Raw genomic sequence first — 18,976 nt, 5'->3', positions numbered from 1 at the left:
TAGAACCTCAGCCCTTGTAGAAGAACCCTTTTGGAACCCTTATTTCTAAGAGTGTACAGCTTAAGTTGTTCAACAGTCCGGGGTCTCCGTTGTCGCATTTTACGCTTCATTATGCGCCACACATTTTCAATGGGAGACAAGGTCTGGACTACAGGCAGGCCAGTCTAGTACCCACACTCTTTTACTATGAAGCCACTCTGTTGTAACACGTGGCTTGACATTGTCTTGCTGAAATCAGCAGGGGCGTCCATGATAACGTTGCTTGGATGGCAACATACAGTATGTTGCTCCAAAACCTGTATGTACCTTTTAGCATTAATGGTTCCTTCACAGATGTGTAAGTTACCCATGCCTTGATCACTAATACACCCCCATACCATCACAGACTTTTGACCTGGCTTTTGACCTTTGCGCCTATAACACTTTGGATGGTTCTTTCCCTCTTTGTTCCGGAGGACACGACATCCACAGTTTCAAAAAACAATTTGAAATGTGGACTCGTCAGACCACAGATCACGTTTCTACTTTGCATCAGTCCATCTTAGATGAGCTCGGGCTCAGCGAAGCCGGCGACGTTTCTGGGTGTTGTTGATAAATGGCTTTCGCTTTACATAGTACAGTTTTAACTTGCTTTTCCAGATGTGGCGACAAACTGTAGTTACTGACAGTGGTTTTCTGAAGTGTTCCTGAGCCCATGTGGTGTTATCCTTTACACACTGATGTCGCTTTTTGATGCAGAACCGCCTGAGGTATCGAAGGTCCGTGATATCATCGTTTACGTGCAGTGATTTCTCCAGATTCTCTGAACCTTTTGATGTGTTTACATTTTGCTTTTTTGTATTTATTATTTTACTTATTTTTTTGCCTGGATTTGTATTTGTTTTGTATCATCCCGTGAGGTGTATATTACTTTTTTTGTTGTTGTTCGGTTTGTACTTCATGAAGTTTTGCACTTGTTGTGTTTTTTTGTGTGTTTTTTGTTTGTTTTCATTATATTTGGATGCAATTGTTGGTTTATATGATATCCATTAAGTAGGACTACGTGTTATGTTGAAGGGGGCAGGAAAATATAAGAGTTTTCTTCATCCTGCTCCTTCTCAGGCATTGGTGTGTAAATGTATAATTGTATAATTGAGGTATAATTGTCTATCGATCAAAGATGTACATCAATGAAGGAGATAAATAAAAAATGAAATGAAATTATATTACGGACCGTAGAAATTGGCCCTAGTGTGTGAATGTGAGTGTGAATGTTGTCTGTCTATCTGTGTTGGCCCTGTGATGAGGTGGCGACTTGTCCAGGGTGTACCCCGCCTTTCGCCCGATTGTAGCTGAGATAGGCTCCAGCGCCCCCCGCGACCCCGAAGAGAATAAGCGGTAGAAAATGGATGGATGGATGGGTGGTGAAATCCCTAAATTCCTTGCACTAGCTCGTAGAGAAATGTTGTTCTGAAACTGTTCGACAATTTGCTCACGTATTTGTTCACAAAGTGGTGACCCTCGCCCCATCCTTGTTTGTGAATGACTGAGCATTTCATGGAAGCTGCTTTTATACCCAATCATGGCACCCACCTGTTCCCAATTAGCCTGTTCACCTCTGGGATGTTCCAAATAAGCGATTGATGAGCATTCCTCAACTTGATCAGTCTTTTTTGCCACTTGTGCCAGCTTTTTTGAAACATGTTGCAGGCATCAAATTCCAAATTAGCTAATATTTGCAAAAAATAATAACATTTTCCAGTTTGAACGCCAAGTATCTTGTCTTTGCAGTCTATTCAATTGAATATAGGTTGAAAAGTGTTTTAAATTAGATTTTCCTCTAAGGTTATATTTCTCCTCTTTTGTTGAGAAGAATTGTTGTACATTCTTGGGTAGCAGGTTATTATTAATTATTAATATTGTCATTGATCGACATTATTTTTAAATTAGCACCAGAACTCCTCTGTCATTTGCAAACTTGATAACAAACTCTGAGACGTTCACGGTCTTAATTTATTTATTAAAAGTGTATGGTTTGGGTCAATCCTAACGAGTAAAAATGTGTTGCACTTCTTTGTTGCAACCAGCAGAGGCGCTGTTGCTTGAGTCTCTCTTTGTCTACTCGAGAGTGATATCAACAAGTGGTCAATACAAGGCTGTTTTGTAAAAATGTAAATCAATGTTCAGTAAATGGGAACAAAAGTAAACAAGAATACATTTTAGTCTCCTTCCTGTCTTTTGAGTCCGTCCACAGCCACCACCCTTCTAAATCCAGTGCCATAAAATGCGGCAGATTAGGTCAGAGTTTTTTTCCTAACTCCTCAGGACTGACTTCTTTGGGATCTTTCCCTCCGACATCTCCTCCTCCTCTTTCCTGTCACTCATTTTCTACTTTTCTGTCTGCTGATTAGCGTTGCTCTGTTTTTCCAATATTCCATATCCCCTTTTTATGTGCTTTATCTTTACACTCTTTATAAATTCTCACTGTACCTTTAAATTTCACAACTTCAGGGCTTCCTTCTTATTTTCCTCATCCCTTTTTTTCTTTCCTCACTTCTCACTCAGCTGCTCCCACTGAATTTACCATCCACTTTAGTGCCACAATTATGTATTATGTCACCAACTCTCGGCCTGGCATGGGAAAGTGTAATTTATAACGTGTAATGTATACATGATGGTGTCCAGCAGCCATTGAATTGCAAAGTCACAGTCAAAAAAGCTTAGTTTTATTCAAAAGTTGACGCATCCTTCCTCTCAAAGTCAAACATTAGGCTGAATCTTAAAGGGCCGGCACACACACACACACACACACACACACACACACACACACACACACACACACACACACACACACACACACACACACACACACACACATTTTACATAAAGATGAAGATTAGGCCCCTTCTACACTGTTATATAATCATGTTTTGATGGCGGCTGGTGAAGCTGTCAAAAATATTCCTGGTTATGTCATGATGACATCACCAACGTTCAGACAAGGTTGGAAGACTACAGTACAGCTTTTAGATATTTATTTTCTTTCTTTTTACAGGTCACCTTGATTTAAACATGAGTTTGGGTTGAGTTTAATGAAGTGCCTTCACCAAATTAGACTGTACACCCTCATACTGTAAGTACACAACTCCTTTATTTTGTCACTGTGTCCACTGAAAAGTTTGCATTTCCAAAAATCCCGAAAAACTATAAAATGTTTTTTTTATTGTGAAAACATCAAATGTTGTGACTTGTCCAGGGAAAACGCTGTAGTCCTGTTTTTTTTAAAATGTTATCTGAAAGTCACAGGAAGTTATTTTGGGGGGTGAAATGATCGACACATTTTTGGGATGTGTCAGTAAAAAAACAGTAAAAAAAAGTTTTTTTATTGGACTAAACCAAAAATAATTTTCTTGCCCTTTCTTGTTAAAATAAATAAATAAATAAAATACCGTATACTTGAGATAATTTTATCACCCTCTTCCCCCAACAAAAATAAATTTTTAATGCCTTTCAAATAAAAATGAAAAAAAAACAAAAAAAAAACTATGTAATTTTATCATAAAACATAATATAACTTTTTTTCATTAGAGCTTAATGACAGTACCCCACACGACCCAGAAAGGGACAAGCGGTAGGAAATGGATGGATGGACAATAAACATATATTTCTTTGTTGGGAGAATGGGTGATGAAACTATCTGCAGTATATATATATGTTCAACACATTTAGTGATTAGTCCAATGGAAAACCCCTGCCTCCAAATGTTGTGAGTTTATAAATTGTAATTTTTTTTTACGAGAAAGGCAAAGATAAGTGTTTTTTTGTTTTCGGGATGAAAAGATTTGCACATTTTTGGAATTGTCCAATTAAAAACCTGCATCGCCAAATCATAGTAATATTTGCAAAAAAGAACACCTTTTTCCAGTACGAACGTTAAGTATCTTGTCTTTGCACTCTATTCAATTGAATATAGGTTGAAAAGGATTTGCAAATCATTGTATTCTGTTTTTATTTATGATTCACACAACGTGCCAACTTCACTGGTTTTTTGGGTTTGTGTCATGTATTATTCATTCTTGGTGTAATTTGGATTTAAAAAAGTCAAACTTTGGAGATACAGGTTTTTCATTGGACATTGTTTGAAGTGTGTTATTTTTCCAAGAAACATGGATTGATTTCTGTGAAATAAGAGACAAATTACAATAAAATATACTGCATTGTTACCAAAAGGGAATGAAAAAAAAGCAGCTGTCAGAATTTAAGGGCATTATGATTGATGCTATTTTGGAGCCTGAAAAGGAAAACATTACAGACTCAAAGTGCCTAAAACTGGCCTGACATGCAAATTGTGGCATTTTCGATGACAATTTGTTTGTTGTCCCCCTAGTTTTCTTTGTCAGCCCATAACCCCGCTGATATTTGCCGTAATCCTGCCAACTGAGAAAAAAATACATTACCTCCTTGGCGGATGTGAAAATAAACATGACTTTTCTATCGAATCTACAGTAAATCTGCAATCTGTGATGAAAACACATAATAAAGGAACGGTCCAATCAGAATGGACTGAGCGATAAGACCACAGCAATAACATATTTACGCTAAGCTTGGATAAGACGGGTCAACTAATCTACTGTATATAAAGGTCAAAGGGCACCATGTAAAGTAAAGTAAAGTACTTAATAGAATTTGAAAAGCCTCCGTACTTTAATCTATGTGCTCAGTGATAAACAGATGAGACATACGGTATAATACACACTACATGAACTATGTATATGAATGCATGTTGTACCATGCTTATTAGAGATTTCAATATTGTTTTGTAATTGTTCAACTGCCTTGTGGATATTTTGAGGGCTCTCGGGTCAAGCTTCATCATGGATTTTCTGTTCTGGGCCATAAAATGAATTGATCCCAATCTTCCAGCAACGCGTAATATAAGAAAGCGAAAACAAACAGCTTTACTCGCGGGCACCCTCGTGGTCTAATGTTTGTAATTTGTTGCGGTAATTGAATTAGTGGAGAGGGAACGTGATGAATCAAATCAATTAGATTTCACTATGAAAGCATAAATCATACGTTCGCAGTCTTATTATCAGCCTTGAGGTGTGCATGTTTGTGTGTGCGTCAGTGAGAAGATATGCGCTGCATATCATGTTTACATGGGTGTCCTCATTTTTGCACATAAATGCGTCCCCTATGGGTTGTGCTCAAAATGCTTTGGACAGTGATGGGCAAGCTACTTGGAAAATGTAGTAAGCTAAGCTACAAGTCACTGTCGATTAAATGTAGCTAAGCTACAGGGGAAGCTATCCCCAGAGAATTGTAGCAAGTTACTAGGGTTGTACGGCATACCGGTATTGGTATAGTACCGTGATACAAATGAATCATATTCGGTACTATACCGTCTCTAAAAAGTAACGGTCCAGCACCCCCCTGGCCCGTCGTCGTCACATCATGTCATTGCTGGTTTACGAGCAGACAAGCATGTTCGGCAGCGCACAATCACGGAGTACTTACAAGCAGACACAGTGTGTAGACAGAAAAGGGAGAATGGACGCATTTTGGCTTAAAAACTAACGATAAAGGTGAAGCTATAACACTGAAACACCCTCAGGAAGAGGTGCTTTAAGACATGGCTAGCTAGCTAGTTAGCAGCTAAGTTCACCCGCAGTCAGCAGCGTTTTAGCTACTTCTAAATCACTAATCCTCGCCTCCATGATGACAAATAAAGTACGTTTCTTACAAGTATCATCCCTGCAGGACGACGAATCATGCTTCACTACACACCGTAGCTCACCGGCGTCACCGCTAATGACGCCGTTCCTGAATGTGAACGAATGCCACGGGTGGATCTACACCTAACATCCACTGTAATGATACCAAGTACAGGAGCGTATCTAGTCGATACTACTATGATTACATCGATATTTTTTAGCATCACAAAATTTATTTTTGTATTTTTAAATTTATATTATGTTTGTAACTCAGGAAATACGTCCCTGGACACATGAAGACTTTGAATATGACCAATGTATGATCCTGTAACTATTTGTATCAGATCGATACCTAAATTTGTGGTATCATCCAAAACTATTGTAAAGTATCAAACAACAGAAGAATAAGTGATTATTACATTTTAAAAGAAGTGTAGACAGAACAAAAAACAAAAAAACAGTATCTATCTATATTGTGACAAAAAACAACAACAAACAATGACTTGTGTGTTGTTTGGGAACAGTTGGTAATGGTTATGCGCAGTAAAACTTTTCATGAACTCAACTCACCTTAATGTGTGTTCCTAAATTTCTGTCGGATGTCTGAGATGAAGAGAGCAGTTATTATTTTGGTTCACAGAGTAAACAACTAAAAACTAAGGTTTGTGGCATACATTTGCATACACTTATATAAATATGGCTAAGGACACGCATTATTGTGGGTTTCCTGCACGCTGTCTTCATCACTAAAGGACAACTCTATTCTGCCATTTTTTTTTAAGTATGTTTTTTATTTTATAAGTCAGCTTGAAGCGTCCCTCTGTCTCCGACTCCCTCGTCGTCATGTGACATGAGTTGTGTCTGTTAGGATTTTGCTTACTTGTTTCGATGACCCGCCTTATCTTGCCTCTGATTGGCCAGTCCGTGATGTTTTGCCCTAACCTTTGCCAATTGTGACTCATCACACTGGAGTCTGATAATGATCAGATTTTACTTGTAATCTAAACAGGCAGCTCGAAAAAAATTTGATTTAGAAAAAAATCTAATTCGGTCCGCTTTGGTGCAGTGTAAACGTACTACTGCTAGCACACCCGTTCTTCATTGTTAACTAACTATTTGATGGATTCTTTCACTTTTGTTCTTGCAATGTCCCGAATTAAAATAACTTGTGCACGTCGTCTAACGTCTCTGCATCTATCGGGTCACGCTGCCAGCAACTAACAGGCAACACAGTAGCGGTGCGTGTTTTGTCAAATTTTTACCCTTTTGTGTGCGTAGAAGTAGAAGTAGAAGATTTATTAAACAAATACATGTAATCATGTGCAGTGTGTCCTGGTAATCTCATCACATTAATCACATAATGGGAACAATGGGGACCCCATGATATGAATTTGAATACGGGAGCGTTTGTGACGGTATATGTGAAGTTTGTGTCAATGCAGCGAACACGTGAGAGCTGGAGAGCGAGGAATGAGCGGCATAAGCGTTCACAGGCGGTAATTATGTGTAATTTTCCAACAGCAGTCAAATTAAATCCGGCCCAAACAAAACAAAGAGGGCACATTTTCGTTCGGCGGATCATGTACATATATGAGCGAGAGAAACATGGAGAGGGGCGTTTTTTTTATCTCAAATGATTCAACTAGGAGCAACTGATATTTGGTATGGTGATGTCACTTCAGTCCTTTTCTTCATTCTTGACCCAGAGAAGACCACGATGATGATTACAGTATATGCCATAGTAATCCAACTACACCACAGGTGTCAAACTCAAGGCCCGGGGGCCACATCCGGCCTGACACGTCATTTAACGTGGCCCGCGAAAGCCTTGAAATAATGTGCATACTTCATCTTTCTTACCAAATGTTTTCATTGTTTCCATTTTGACAGAAAAAAATTTATGAAACACATGAAATTTCATATGTTTTAAACTTTGATATACAGTATACACAAATATTCAATTGTTATTGGTGTGAATCTTTGGGCACCTCGCCATCCGATTCCGATTCTTGGGGTGAGGAGATTCAAACTGATTTTGCAATGTATTATTTGGTATAATGATAACAAAGCCTTAACAAAACAGCTTACAGGTTACTAAACCTCCTTTTGGTTGCTGACGTATGACACATATGTGCACCATGTAAGCATAGAGATGGTCTAAACATTTTTTTTTATTATTTAAATTAATTAGTCCCCAAAAAAAAATAAAAAATTGATTTCTGAAAATTATTGAAAAATCGGGATTCGGATGTGGAAACAAATATTTTTTAGCACCCCTAATTATTTTATACCGTATTATAGTTTGTAAAAATAACAATCAATATTTAAATAAATAAATATCTGCTAGTCACCTTGACTTACGATTTCAAAACAAGGTATCCATCAATTTGTACGTACACAAATCAAATAACCAAATGCATAGGCAATTGTGCAATAATACAATGAGGCGATTATACTTTTATATTTGACATTCACTGTTACTGCGATGTGGCCCTTGATGAAAACAAGTTCGACACCTCTGAACTACACCCTGTCATTTTTAAAGGTACTAAAGTAGTACACTTTATGATGGATACTGCTAAAAAAAAATTTTCTGCAGGTAATTTATTGAAATGTCTATTAAAATAACCAAAAGCATTTTTCAGTCCATCCATTCTATAATGCTTGTCCTCATTAGGGTCATGGGTAAACAAGCTGGAGCCTATCCCAGTTGATTTTGGGTGAAAGGCGAGGTACACCCTGGACCAGAGCCGCGTGTAGAGAGAGTATGGCCAACTCGGTTTCAAAGTTGGCCTTAAAATGGCACCCTGTAGTCACGGGTGGCTTTTGACCAATCATTTAGGACAGGCTTGGGCAATTATTTTGCCACGGGGACCAAATTTAGAGAAAAAAATGTGTCTGGGGGCCGGTATATTTATTTTTAGGAACACTAATGCAAAACCTCACAATAATGTCTGATTGAATGCTAAAAACATTATGACAGACCGCCTTAAAAACGGAATGGAATTTAAAAAAATGTTTTCTGAATGAGACACCCAGAATGTACATGAATATAAAGAATGTGGGATTTACAATATGAAGAACAAAACACTAAATATTGACAACATATGAATGTCACACCCCCTCTCGATCGACATATTTTACAATCATGCGAAACGCAACACAAATGCAACAAACACAGTGAAATATGAACCCGAAGGGTAAAAAACCCCCACCTACTATCTGATACATCTGATATATCACTAAGCTTTAGAACTTTGTTGTAAAAATCTCCTTCCGCATCTGTCCCTGACACCTGCATTTCAGGCTGACACTCTGTGGAAACGCTCCCCAGCCACACTGATTGGTGCCTCGTCTGAGCTGCTGTGACTTAGATGACCATAGTAACTAGTATATCATGCAAAAGCGCAGATTCCAACCATTGAAATACTTTGTATAGTTCAAGACTTACGGTCATTTGAAAACATCACTGCACATCATAATGGCAGCTCCAGTTTCCATCTTAAAAAAATAAAAAAATTATTTGGGAATGTCCGGCGGGCCAGATTGAAAAGCTTAACGGGCCTTAATTTGCCCAGGTCTGACTTAGGAGATTCTCTGGCCATACTCTCTCTGATTGGTAAAACGCCCCTCACGTGTATACAGGGCATCATTTTGAGGCCGACTTTGAAACTGAGTTGAACCCCTGCCGCACAAAAAACTAAAAATGTGCTGACTAGCTTTACGGCATACGTCACTCCCCCTTTCCCCATTCGTTAAAAAGACAGAAGTGGATGTGAACGCCCACGTGCCGCCAGGAAACTAAAAGAAGAAGAAAAAGAACGCTTACGTGCAAATAACCAAAGAAACGAAAAGTTGTGCCTGAGGAGACAGAAATTCGAAAAGGGAAGACACCTGGATTAAAGGACAACCAAGGATCAACATTGCCCTGGCTTTCATTTGCTGGTGTGACCTCAAAGAGGAGGGATTTTCGGCTGATGCTGCCTTGATTCTATTTATGCTGGATTTGTAAGTACCGTATTTTTTGGAGTATAAGTCGCACCGGAGTATAAGGCGCACCTGCCGAAAATGCATAATAAAGAAGGAAAAAAACATATATAAGTCGCACTGGAGTATAAATCGCATTTTTTGGGGGAAATTTATTTGATAAAACCCAACACCAAGAATAGATATTTGAAAGGCAATTTAAAATAAATAAAGAATAGTGAACAACAGGCTGAATAAGTGTACGTTATATGACTCATAAATAACCAACTAAGAACGTGCCTGGTATGTTAACGTAGCATATTATGGTAAGAGTCATTCAAATAACTATAACATATAGAACATGCTATACGTTTACCAATCAATCTGTCACTCCTAATCGCTAAATCCGATGAAATCTTATATGTCTCGTCTCTTACGTGAATGAGCTAAATAATATTATTTGATATTTTACGGTAATGTGCTAATAATTTCACACATAAGTCGCTCCTGAGTATAAGTCGCACCCCCGGCCAAACTATGAAAAAAACTGCGACTTATAGTCCGAAAAATACGGTAACTTTTGATGCTCAAATCAAAAGGATAATGCTAATGTTAGCTATGGAACATTTGCATGGTAGCGATAAATAACCACCAGTTTGTATAAAGAAAAAACAATGCGATGACTGCAAACCGCAAATATAAAGTTTGGGTGAAATACCGTATTTTTTGGACGAGAAGGCGCACTTAAAATCCTTTCATTTTCCCAAAAATCGTCAGTGCACCTTATAACCCGGTGCGCCTAATGTACAGCATAATTCTGGTTGTGCTTACCGATCTCGAAGCTATTTTATTTGGTACATGGTGTAATAAGTGTGACCAGTAGATAGCAGTCACACATAAGAGATACACCAGTAAACAACACCAAAACTTTAAAATGTTCCATTGACAATACAGAACATTACACGCGGCACTCAAAAATCTGTCAAGATGTTTTAGTACGACTTCGGTAAGTTATGAAGCCGCACCACTTGATGGATTGTCGGCACATTAAACATACCAGTATTATTATGGTGTGTGTGTATAAGGACCGCAAAATGGCACCAATTAGCAGATGTTATGTGGCGTTTTGTTTCACAATATTATGCAAAACCAACTTTTCTTACCTTCTGGTACCTGCTTATCTGTATTTGGGATCTGCATAAGAAAATATGCGCGCATCCGCCATTGTAGTCCGTGCCGACACCGTAGTTGATAAGCTTCTTCTTTTTCTCTACTTTCCTGCTTGGCACTCAGCATCAAGGGTTGGAATTGGGGGTTAAATCACCAAAAATGATTCCCGGGCGCGGCACCGCTGCTGTCCACTGCTCCCCTCACCTCCCAGGGGGTGAACAAGGGGATGGGTCAAATGCAGAGGACAAATTTCACCACACCTAGTGTGTGTGTGTGACAATCATTGGTACTTTAACTTTAACTTTAACTTCTTGTTATGTGGCATTCATTTTCCACTGTTGCCATTTCTTATATAAAGTAGTGTAAGGTTCTTACTTATATCTGTCAATAGACTAGCTATCAAAGCGCTAATAACTGTAGTGGGTTTACATAATTCACCCACAGAACTTTAGTTTATTAGAGGGTTCCGGTTGGACAATTTTTCACGGGACACTTGTCTGACATGTTGCATTATTGAGCCACGGATGACGAGATGCTGCTCCGTTATTGATTGAAGTAAAGTCTGAATGTCATTAAAACAGTTAGCTCCATCTTTTGACACTTCTTCCACGCCCATCTTTGCACGCTACACCGCTACAACAAAGATGATGGGAGAAGACGCTGTCGAAGTTGAGCCACGTAAATAGTCAGTCAGTCTACCCCAGTGCAGCTGTGGCTTAGAAAGTAGCTTACCACCACTAGGTGTGAATGAATGATGGGTTCTCACTTCTTTGTGAAGCGCTTTGAGTGTCTTGAAAAGCGCTATATAAATCTAATCCATTATTATTATTATTATTATTATTATTATTATTATTATTATTAATATTATAAGACCGCTCACAAAACAGCACATCCCGAAGAGACGCTCAGAAAACGATTTGAAAGTGGTCTGTAAAACATAATCTATGCAACATTTTGACCAAAGAACCACAATTACATGTTATGTAGACCACAAGATTCCATCCATCCATTTTCTACCGCTTATTCCCTTCGGGGTTGCGGGGGGCGCTGGAGCCTATCTCAGCTACAATCGGGCGGAAGGCGAGGTACACCCTGGACAAGTCGCCATCTCATCGCAGGGCCAACACAGATAGACAGACAACATTCACACTCACATTCACACACTAGAGCCAATTTAGTGTTGCCAATCAACCTATCCCCGGGTGCATGTCTTTGGAGGTGGGAGGAAGCCGGAGTACCCGGAGGGAACCCACGCAGTCACGGGGAGGACATGCAAACTCCACACAGAAAGATCCCGAGGCCGGGATTGAACTCACGACTACTCAGGACCTTCGTATTGTGAGGCAGATGCACTAACCCCTCTTCCACCATGCTGCCCACCACAAGATTGTGTTTTTTGGGGGTTTTTTTTGAAAAAAAAACAAACAAACAAAAAAAAAACCCACAAGATTGTGTTTTTAAATTTAGAAAAATAAATAAAATTTGACTTTTGTATGAAAATCGACCTGAATAGACCCGCTCATCGGCAGTGCGCCTTTTAATCCGGTGCGCCCTATGGTTGGAAAAATACGACATGTAGGTTCCTACTGTGGAAAGATCAGTAATACTGAAACATTCAGGTATTATGGTGTCATTTTGATGCTACATGCGCTAGTCCTCATGGGAAATGTGGTCTTCCTTCAGGCAAAACACTACCGCTTTGGTGCACTGGTGCCACCAGAATCAACCAAAACTGAAAGTTCTTCAGTAGAGCTTTATTAAAACCCCAGCATTTTAAAGCGTTAGTTCGGACACTTATCTGATTTGTGTTACAAAGAAGATGGAGACATGCTTTTCAGTAGGGGGAAGTGTCAACAATGAGACCACTATGCTGCTGAATATGTCGAAACGTGCACCCCTTTTGTGTGGCTTGCTTTTCTGGCCAATCAAGTCACATGGTGGAGCTGTTATTAAACCACTTGAGTCTAATTTCTCTCACAGCTCAATCTCTCTCTGCAGAACGCTTTCTGTAACTTTAGGGTGCTTAGCCATATCAATCAATCACTCAAAGTTTACTTATATAGCTTTTAATCACAAATGTCTCAAAGGGATGCACAAGCCACAACGACATCCTCGGCTCAGATCCCACATCAGGGCGAGAAAAACCCAACCCAATGGGAACAACGTGAAACCCTGGAAGGGACCGGCGATGTGGGGACCCCCTCCTTGGGTGACCGGTGCAATGGATGCCGAGTGGATACGGTTAATAATGTCAGAGTCCAGTCCATAGTGGGGCCAGCAGGGGATCCTCTTGCATGGAGACAAGTCGGGGCGCCGAGACATCACCAACTGATGCCGACTTGGAACAGCGAGCGCGTCCTCCGTGGAGGCTGATCCGTGGTCACCTGATAACCTATTCATGCAGAAGAGGGGGCAGAGCAGAAAGAGAGACGGCAGATCAACTGGTGTGAAAAAAACGCTAGGGTATACAAATTAGTTTTAAGATGGGACTTAAATGCTTCTAGCACCCAAAAAAGATGAGGACTGACAAAAATCTGTGTAAAATCTGACAACAATTGGTAAAAAGCAACAAAAAAAAACCATGGCCACCAGGCGGGACTTACAGTTACTTCTTTGTGAGACATTATGTATGCTAGCATGTCTTCCAAAACATTTAGGGGCGCGCCAAAAATAGGGCACGACAAGACGTCTGGGATCTATGGATTTCTACGTGTTTTGTACACAAATCCACATGAGCTCTGAGCGAAGTCAAACTTGTTTAAAGGTCACAGACGGTTCCAAGAAGGATTCGAGTCCTAGCTTTGAGGTAGAAGAATAAAGTGGTAGGTTGAAGACGACGGCAGTGTGTGTGTGTGTGTGTGTGTGTGTGTGTGTGTGTGTGTGTGTGTGTGTGTGTGTGTGTGTGTGTGTGTGTGTGTGTGTGTGTGTGTGTGTGTGTGTGTGTGTGTGTGACTCATCTTGTTTCTCTGAAATTCTGAGTTGGTGTGTGCGTTTCGGTGACAACAGAGCTGCCATGACAACTCAAATTGATATTTAAAAAAAAACCTATCTTGTTTGTACTCGTTTTATTTTCATGCTCTTCAGGTGTGAAAACTGTTTTATCGTGCAATCTTACGCTTTTTGTGACGTGCGTTAGGGTAGGCAGGTGCCGCATGTCATGGGGGACCCAAAAAAACATGGAATAAATATAAATATTTCTTCAATAAACTGTGTTATAAATGTATTTTCTGGATGATTAGAATCGCTTTTTTTTTAAACATTTACTCGAGTAAAAATCCCTATATTTGCGCATAAAACGATCATGAGGCTGCTGCGTGTCGCTATGCGTGTACGCGTAGAAGAGAATAAAGAAGAGGGCGTGGCTTACTGCTCCTCCGCCTGCACGATGTCGCTAAAATAGTGTTTGCAGATACATTTTTACACAATGAATTTGTACACTGTATAATCTACAACCTGGTTTTTTTTTTTAATGTATGTGTGACATTATTATTCTTGATAATTGAACTTTAAAATAGAGAATAGAGAAGGTGAAGGCATAGGTCCTCCAATGCCTCAGCAGTACTCTAACTCGCCACACTGGGAGAAGTGGGGGCGCTGTAGCTAGCAGATGCATGTCTCTCCAGCGGAAGTCAGTCTTTAAAAAAAAAAAAAGAATTATAACAAACATTTTTAATAGGGTAAGCCAGCGTTTGTGGGTTTTTTTTGTTGTCACATGCAAAAATGTTGTTTTATTGCTTGGAATTGAATTAAATGAATGTGTCTGCCAATATGGAGGATCATATACTGTATCCAAGATTAAATACTTCTCTAAACTGGACTTTAAGACAAAATGAATGTGATCATTCAAAGTAGGTTGTCATGGAGGATAGCTATTGCTGCTTCAGATACAAATACAAAAGGTAAGACACACTCACAACACTTGATTTATTTTGTTAAAAGCAAATGGGACCAAAAAGTATTTAATAACAACTTTATCAAATACTTTTTGGAGCCATTTATCATATCATAATATCATTATGATAATGTTTTTATGAAAGTGAATTTCGCCCTTCTTTTTCCTGTTATTCTAATTTATAACCTAAATTAACAATGATTAGAGCTGCACAGATGAATTTAAGTTAAAAAAAGAAGAAAAAAAACCCCTTCTAAAGTATCTATGCCTCACCGCGCGTCACTCTTTTGACAGGCCTACAACAGTTGTCAGCCTGTCAAAAGAGTAGCCAAAATGTTGACAGTTTTCTTTCCGATCCAATACCAAGTAAAATTCAGGCTGGTATCGGCGATACAGATCTGATACCGCTACTTTGTACAAATTTACTTAACGTGTCTGCTGAAATTTTAAAAAGTTGTGTTTTTTCAATTAATAACATCCATTCATCCATCCATCCATTTTTTACCGCTTGTCCCTTTCGGGGTCGCGGGGGGTAACTGGAGCCTATCTCAGCTGCATTCGTGCGGAAGGCTGTGTACACCCTGGACAAGTTGCCACCTCATCGCAGGGCCAACGCAGATAGACAGACAACATTCACACTCACATTCACACACGAGGGCCAATTTAGTGTTGCCAATCAACCTATCCCCAGGTGCATGTCTTTGGAGGTGGGAATAACATTTCTGTCTAAAAAAAAAAACAAACAGTAAAAATGTAAGAAAAAAAATGAAAAAAATTGGAATGTAATGAGAAAAAGCTGAATTTTAAAACTAATAATGATATACTTAGTCACTTATAAAGACACAAAGTTGTGTCTTTAAATAGAAATATCTGTTTTTAGACTTTAAAAAAATATATCAAAATGGGCCCTAATACTTGACTTTTCAGTATGCGACCCTTTGTGGATAAAGTTTAGAAACCCCTCATCCTCATCTTAAAAGCTTTCGAAATAAGTTATATATATATCTATTTGGGGTGTAACGGTACACAAAAATTTCGGTTTAGAGGTCACGGTTCGGTTCATTTTCGTTACAGTAAGAAAACAACAAAATATATATTTTTTTATTATTTACCAAATTTGTAAACAATGGCTTTATCCTTATAACATTGGGAACACTATAATAATTCTGCCCACGTTAATCCACATTAAACTGCCTCAAATTGGTGCTCAGATTAAATAATATGACAAAACGTTTCTTCTACATATAAAAAGTGCAACATTAAACAGTTTCAAGTCAACTCATCATGCTTAATTTATTATAGCATACATGTGATAGCAGGGACCCTGCCATTCAAAACTAGGCTGCTCCATTACTAATGATTAATGTAACTATAGCTGAAAAAATAGTACAATAGCAATAGGAGAGACTATTCATCCCTGAACACCACGGAGTTCATGTAGGCTTAATGATGCAGTTACATTATTATATCAACTATCAGAGACAGAAACTCTTCATTTAACATAATGTCCTTTTTTGCTGCTTCAACACAGCTCAATCAACACAGAAAAAGGTGAAGTGAAATAACAGACAGACAGGGCTTTGCTGTCCGTAACACACACACACACACACACACACACACACACACACACACACACACACACACACACACACACACACACACACACACACACACACCGCAATATGAGCTAACGTTACGCTTAAAGCGAATTAGCCTTCACCTCAAGCCATGACTGCGAGCGAGCTGAGCTGCCTTTTATATTTCTAGAAGGTCAACGGGCTCATAGTGATGTTACTAGTAGTTGACTGGGAGGTGTTTATTATAATTTGGGGAGAGTCCGCTGCCTGATGCTTACCTACTAAACGCTAAGCACTGACTACATGCGCTCTGAATACGCACTGCTGATTGGCTGTTACCGCTCTGAATACGCACTGCTGATTGACTGTTACCGCTCTGAATACGCACTGCTGATTGACTGTTACCGCTCTGTATGTAACCAATCAGATGGTTGTGTGGGTGGGACAATGCTGGGTGCTGTGTACGGACAGAGACAGGCAGAAGGAAGCGGAGCAGCTTGTTAAGACTTTAGTTTAGCTTAATATGTTCGTGTGGAAACTCGTTCGGTACACCTCCGAACCGAACCGAAACCTCCGTACCAAAACGGTTCAATACAAATACACATACCGTTACACCCCTAATATATATATACAGTATACACACACAGTACAGGCTAAAAGTTTGGACACACTTTCTTCTCATTCAATGAGTTTTCTTTATTTTCATGACTATTTACATTGTAGATTGTCACTGAAGCATCAAAACTATGAATGAACACGTGGAGTTATGTACTTAACAAAAAAAGGTGAAATAAATGAAAATATGTTTTGTATTCTAGTTTCTTCAAAATAGCCACCCTTTGCTCTGATTACTGTTTTGCACACTCTTGGCATTCTCTCGATGAACTTCAAGATGTAGTCACCCGAAATGGTTTTCACTTCACAGGTGTGCTTAAAGATCATCGAGAGAATGCCAAGAGTGTGTAAAGCAGTAATCAAAGCAAATTGGCTATTTTGAAGAAACTAGAATATAAAACATGTTTTCAGTCATTTCACCTTTTTTTGTTGAGTACATAACTCCACGTGTGTTCATTCATAGTTTTGATGCCTCTAGTGACAATCTAAAATCTGTGTATATATATATATGTGTATATATATATATATATATATATATATATATATATATATATATATATATATGTATGTGTGGGAAAAAAATCACAAGACTATTTCATCTCTACAGGCCTGTTTCATGAGGGGGGGTACCCTCAATCATCAGGAGATTTTAATGGGAGCATTCGCATACCATGGTTTATATAGGGCACAGAGTGGGTGGGTACAGGCTGGCCTAGGGGCGTGGTGATTGGCTCATGTGTTACCTAGGAGGTGTTTCCGTCTATGGCGGCATGTTGTTACAATTTCGCTGCGCTTGTTGAGGGATGACAGGTCTGGACGGTAAATAATAAACAGTTTCTCTTTCAAGCATAGGTTGCATCTTTTATTACCACTATTGTAAGGTGTGCTGGATGCAAGAATTTGTCATGTTATTGAATATTCAACATTATTGTCTTTGAGGTCCCAAATGTGTTTGCTGAGTTCTGTGGTATTTCGCAGGTTTTTGTTCCTGAAAGAAGCCTTGTGATTGTTCCATCTGGTTTTGAATTCTCCCTCGGTTAATCCTACATATGTGTCGGATGTGTTAATGTCCTTGCGTATTACCTTAGATTGGTAGACAACTGATGTTTGTAAGCACCCCCCCTTGAGAGGGCAATCAGGTTTCTTTCGGCAGTTACATCCTTTGTTGGTTTTGGAGTCGCTCTGTCTGGGGGCCGACGGCTCATTTGCAATTGTTTTGTTGTGGTTTGAGATGATTTGTCGTATATTGTTCATGCAGCTGTAGCTCAATTTAATGTTGTTCTTGTTGAATACTTTTCTTAGGATGTTGTCTTTGGGAAAGTGTTTGTCAATCAGATTGAGGAATTTGTGTCCAATGTTCGTTGAGACGTTTTTGCTGTATGGGGGGTTGTACCAGATGATGACGTTTCGTTTTCTGTTCTTTTTTGGCTGGTTTCCTGGCGTGGGTTCATAGGTGAGGGTGAAATTGTATCCGCTTTCATCAAGGGCTTTTTGGTACGGGGGGGTTGCTTGGTCAAATTCAGCTTTGCTAGATGACAGCATCGATAGCCTTTTATTGATTCCGGTAGGTATTCTTTTCGTGGTGGTGGGTGGGTGGTTGCTGTCATGGTGCACGTATTGGAGTGTTGTGTTGGGTTTCGTGAATGGTTGGTAGCTGTTATTTCTCAGGTTGAAAGTGACGTCAAGGAAGTTGACGGTTTGCTTGTTGGCTTCAATCGTGATCCGTAGGCCGTTCTCTTTGAAAATTTGGCATATGCGCTTCTTGGTATTCTCGCTGCTCCTTGGCGAGGCGCGACACACTGCCAGTCCGTCATCACGGTAAATACCAAGGTTCAGATTGAGGCTAGCGAGCTGGGAGAGGAGGAAACTCCCAACGAGTTCACACGTTTCTGCTCCGTCAAAACTTCCCATAGTGACGTCAAATGTTGCATTGTTCTTTTTTTGCCATGGTGTACTGTTGTGGATGAGAATGGAGTTTTTTGCGTGGATGATGATGTTTCTTTCGTTGCCTGTGATTGAGTCGTAGTCTGAGGCGAAGTCTAGTGCTTGAGTCAGTAGGTCTT

The 18,976-nt window shown here is 39.4% G+C and overlaps 1 long non-coding RNA gene across 1 annotated transcript in view; it reads left to right on the top strand.

The window, feature by feature from the left end:
• The window catches only part of LOC133617752 (uncharacterized), a 62,205-nt gene that overhangs the window by 33,384 nt on the left and 9,845 nt on the right, over positions 1-18,976 (top strand). The window contains exon 3 of the long non-coding RNA XR_009817065.2: positions 3,035-3,112. This is a non-coding gene — a long non-coding RNA (uncharacterized lncRNA). The remainder of the gene's footprint in view (positions 1-3,034; positions 3,113-18,976) is intronic.

Source organism: Nerophis lumbriciformis, linkage group LG18 (assembly GCF_033978685.3).
Source record: "Nerophis lumbriciformis linkage group LG18, RoL_Nlum_v2.1, whole genome shotgun sequence".
Classification (NCBI taxonomy): Eukaryota; Metazoa; Chordata; class Actinopteri; order Syngnathiformes; family Syngnathidae; genus Nerophis; species Nerophis lumbriciformis.
Note: the sequence above shows the minus strand (reverse complement) of the source record. Positions and strands in the feature narration are given on the sequence as shown.